This window comes from Macrobrachium nipponense, chromosome 2, assembly GCF_015104395.2.
Source record: "Macrobrachium nipponense isolate FS-2020 chromosome 2, ASM1510439v2, whole genome shotgun sequence".
NCBI classification, from domain to species: domain Eukaryota; kingdom Metazoa; phylum Arthropoda; class Malacostraca; order Decapoda; family Palaemonidae; genus Macrobrachium; species Macrobrachium nipponense.
In genome coordinates, this window is record NC_087201.1 from 106,661,685 (window position 1) to 106,667,026 (window position 5,342).

Consider the following 5,342-nt stretch of genomic DNA (forward strand, 5'->3'; position numbering starts at 1 on the left):
ACTAGAATTTTTGAGAACACACCCATATCATTCATTCTTCGTCCACCTGGGTTATTAGGTAATCGCACTGCTAACTGAGTTACGAGAGAGAGAGAGAGAGAGAGAGAGAGAGAGAGAGAGAGAGAGAGAGAGAGAGAGAGAATACACTTTTCATAAATACTGGATTCATAACTAGGCAGAATATCAACACTGATTTAAAATACTGAAGAAAAAACACTGATAAAACTGTATGAAATTTTCGCTAATGAGTGTTTGAAGGGCGGTTGTGGTTTCATCATGCTAAAATGAGAATGACTCGTCGAGGCCATTCCGTTTTTAATAATGATATGGCAGTCAGATTCACGCAGCACTGATAAATTTTCTTCCCTTCACACCAGTTGTAACCAATAACAGTCAATAAGAACCGTGTACATTCTGAGCTGCTGAAGTCAATAGAGGCACATCTCATTCCTAGCCTGGGAATCAGAGTAGGGGTTCTGGCCATACGAAAAGACAAAGAGAATGTCCAATATTTCCTAATTTCAAGGTCTCAATTCCCTTTTTTGACTGTGTAACTTCCCCTATGACAATATGAAGAAGAGTGTTTTTAAAATATTGCCCCATCCCCCCCCCCCCACCCCGGCCCCCGAAAAGAAATCCTAAGTGTAATGTTTCATGTTTTTTTCCCTGTTGAATAAATACGATATGCGTAAATCGTGCTTGGATACGGCCCTGAATTTTTCTCTTCGAGGTCAAAGAATTCATCAGAATGGTCCGACTTAAGCGCTCTGTCTGGTAGACGCCACAAGACCTTCAGCATTCAATGCCTGTTGACACTTGGCTCAAGGATGCCGCATTCTTATCTAGGGTTATCTCACGTCACTCGCTCGACCTCTGTGCTGACATTAGCTGGCAAGACTTGTGAAGCTTCAAAAGGGACCAGAAATTCTGACATGTTACCGTTTGGCGACAAGGACTGCTAAGAATGGATCTATTATATATTATGAAAGGTACCGTAACAATCGCAGTCCTGCTTAATTCTTCATATAAATGAATGAGTTTTGTGTCATACAATGAGCTCTATTCTTTATCGTCTGTTGTTCCACAAACAAATTTTATGTACTCGTTTTCATTTGGGGCAAATCATTGGAGCGGCTGGGTTAGACTGAAATCGAAATCATTATCTTTACTGTTTATTAGTCTGTCATTCCACAAGAATATTCAATGACAAGCAAACCATGGGAAGAAACACGATTTAAGAAAATTAAAATATGAGGTTAAATAATCATTCACTGGGTCTTTTCTACAATATGTGTTTTAAAAATTACCGTTATGCAAAATAAAGGAACCATTGGCAGAAAATCTGAGATTCTATGTAAATTAGTTTCTTCATCTTTAATAGAAAGCAGCTATATTTAACTATACATAAAAGCGTGGCGGACAAATAAATTTTGAGTATAAAGCGCAGCAGAATACTCACGAAGTTGTCCCAGGAAAAAAAATGACACTTGGGAGATATTCATTAAGATCAAAATATGAAATGCAAAGGCAAAACTAATTGCTGTTAAGAGAAATATACCCAAGGAAACAATACGGGACTCAGCTAATGTACAAATTAGGACCGATAGAGGGCATTGTGTTCACCATGTTCCTCTGCGTGGAATAATTTGAATTCGGCAATTAACTTCCGTGGAGTTTCCACGGGTCCTAAACTTCTTGCATGAAAAGGCAGAGGATCAGATAAATATCAGGCATTGAGTACGAGTATAATATACACATAATGGAATGACATCTGCATCAGGTTACATAAATGAGATAATATAAAATAGATTGAATGAATAAAATTCGTTGTGGAAGGAGACTGATACATCATTACCGACTTTATATGTAGGCATTACCACCTTTACATTTCTCACTGTAATTAATTATAATTTCTTCCTAAATTTTTCTGAAAGCTTTCTCACAATACGTACACAATAGAGAGAAAGACACAAAGACAGAACGAGAGAGGAACTCATCTGCTGACGCTCATGGTTAGGTTTACATATTTAATCAGTCTCATTAACATTTTCTTCTACGTTTCACAAACAACCACTCTTCTGGAGGAATTTAAGCTCTCTCTCTCTCTCTCTCTCTCTCTCTCTCTCTCTCTCTCTCTCCTTTATATATATATATATATATATATATATATATATATATAATACACACACACACACACACATATATATATATATATATATATATATATATATATATATATATATCTATATATATATATATATATATATACACACACACACACACACACACACATATATATATATATATATATATATATATATATATATATATATATATATATATATATAATAACGAAACTTCACATGATTTTCGTTATAGAAGCTGACCTACCTTACGGGCATTACTGTATACACCGCTGATCATCGAAGGCGGCCGAGTATTGAAAAACGATCATGAATCTGTCTAGCAATCTGATAATATTGCAAAGAGAGATTTGCTAATCTTAGAATTCTCCATCGCCAGCAATGTAGGTGGGCTATAAACCTATCCCTATTAACATAGGATCGGTTAAAAATCTGCTTAGTCAAGACTTTGTACAATTCCATTCACTTGACAATCGCTTGAAAGAATATCATCGAACCCAATTCCACAGCGAGAATCACTCACTGTACAAAACTATCTTGTGTGGACACAATTCACAGCCCAAATTTAAAGATCGTTTCAGTCTATTCCAAGATTCAGCAAACGAATTTACAAGAGTGAATAAATACCTGTCCACTAACGGAAGGAGAGAGAGAGAGAGAGAGAGAGAGAGAGAGAGAGAGAGAGAGAGAGAGAGAGAGAGAGAGCCTCTAAGGCTGCAAAAGATAAGGTTTTACATTACTAATCCTTATATGAACTGATGTTGGAATGAGCTAGTGGCGAGGTTTATTACCATTAATTATTATGGCTGAATCAAAGGGGTTACTTTTATAGTTCACCTGCTTAACTTTCTACTGATCTTTTCTTCTGCGGAGCATAAATCATTTGAGTTGCCCATTATTAATCTTTCCATTCTTACTTCAGTAAGCTACATCGTTCATGTGTCTGTGTATGTGAATGCATAGGCATTAACAGAGTTCCTTATGACGTCAAAGGAACCACCCATTAATCCATTGTTGTAATCAAGGTCCTTTATTAGGACTTAGGTTATGTCCTGTCGAAAGAGGAAAAACCTGGTAACAACGTTAGCCCGTTCCCTCTTGATGAAAATTTCATAGGAGAAAACGGGCCGACCTTTTGGCTCCATCAAGAAGCACCTAATGACTCTTTGTCACATTTCTCTCTCTCTCCCTCTCTTTTTCTCTCTCATTAAAATAGAAAGCTGTTGTTCCCACTGGAAGAAGGCCGTTGGCCGCAGGGAAGCATTGCTACCAACCGGACCTACCCAGGAACAAGTCCACAAAAGTAGGCCTATTGCGGAAGATCTGGCCCCATCTTCGGCACACAATGGCCAAAATTACCTTTACTACTTTTATTATTGTTGTTCTTAAAGAATTTCAGTCACGGCTCTGGTATCCATAATGCTTTCCATCCAGTTTCTTTTTGGTTATATTTAACTGATAGATAATTTATATTTTCTTTCTTTCTATTATACATTGGAAATTAGCTTATACTCTGGCTATAAGGTCCTGCATACGGGGGAATGCTTTAAAAACTATAGCAGAGAGAAACTTTTTGTGTGTTCTCTGCTCCCAACACGAACACCTTTTACAAAAGTAAGTTATCGTTAAGTTGCTTAGACAATAATGAAATAACTCATCAACTATGCTCACTTCAAACCAGGGAACTAAGATTTACTTATACTCAGTTTAAGACCGGGTTCTAACCCTACTAATACATGACCACTTATACATCATTCGTTGACTGACGTTAGTTTCAAATGTTAATCATCTTAGACAGAATTAAAATGGTATCAGTCGTGCTGATGAGTGAAAAAGAAATCATATCTAACTGTTGATAACTAATAGGTGCAACACACGGCCTTTAATTACATATAAATGAAATTGTCTTGAGAAAAACTAAGAGCATAATTTACTGATAATTTTTCACCAAAATTGTATATATATGCATGCATGCATATATATATTATATATATATATATATAATATATATATATATATATATATTATATACATATATATTAATAATAATTTTAATAAATATTTTTATATACACACACACACACACACACACATATATATATATATATATATATATATATGTGTGTGTGTGTGTGTGTGTGTGTGTGTGTGTGTGTGTGTGTGTGTGTGTGTGTGTGTGTAAGTGTGTGTGTGTAAATAAATTCTTCTGTCAAAACAGGATACATCTCAAGCCCGCTTAGTCTTGTGTTAGCAAACTTATATATGGAATGTTTAGAAGCAGTAACTATAGACCCTATCATATCTACAGATATGATTTGGCTTCGTTATGTAGACGACATCTTAACATATTGGAAAAGCGGGTGGGGCGATGGTGATGTCTTTCTACAAAAATTAAATTCCTTGGTCCAGAGCTTAAAATTTAAAGTAGAATGGGAAAACAATAATCAAATCCCTTTTCAGATGTCTTCATCACCAGAACTTATAACGACTATAATTTCACGGTCTATAGGAAAGCGACATTCTCACTTTCATTCATACATTTTTACGGCTACCATGACATTTCAGTCAGAGTCGGCATAGCGAGTAACTTAGAGCCCTGAGAATTTGCTCCCCAGATTTTCTTAACAAAGAACTTGAAACTATCAGAAATCAACTTATCTTGTTAAATTATCCTAAGCACACAACAGAAAAAGCCATTGATAAAACAAAGAGCATTTTTTTATAAACCAGCAGAAAAGAAAATAATAATCCCTCACGTGGACAATTTACGAGAGATCACACAAACCTTAGTCCCCTCGAACCCTTTATCTTCACATATCCGAATACACTAGGGAAATCATTAATTAACGTTCAGCAGAAACCAGTTTCCAAAGGCATTGGAGTTTATGAAATCCCTTGTAGGGACTGCGGTAAGTCATATTTCGGTTTCACAGGTAAATAAATCTCTCTCGGAGAGATTAACGCAACAAACGATCAGTTGGATATGGACAAAATAGTTCGGCAATTTTCCATCATAAAAATATCACGAACCATACCTTGGATTGGAACTCATCCCGAATTTTATACAAGACCAGCCGTCGATACAATTGTCAAATAGTGGAATCTTCATTAATAAAATAACAAGATAATAGGATCAACCTTTCCAATGGAGGCTGGGAGTCGGACCTAATAGATAACATCTTCCTTAAGGCTAAGATA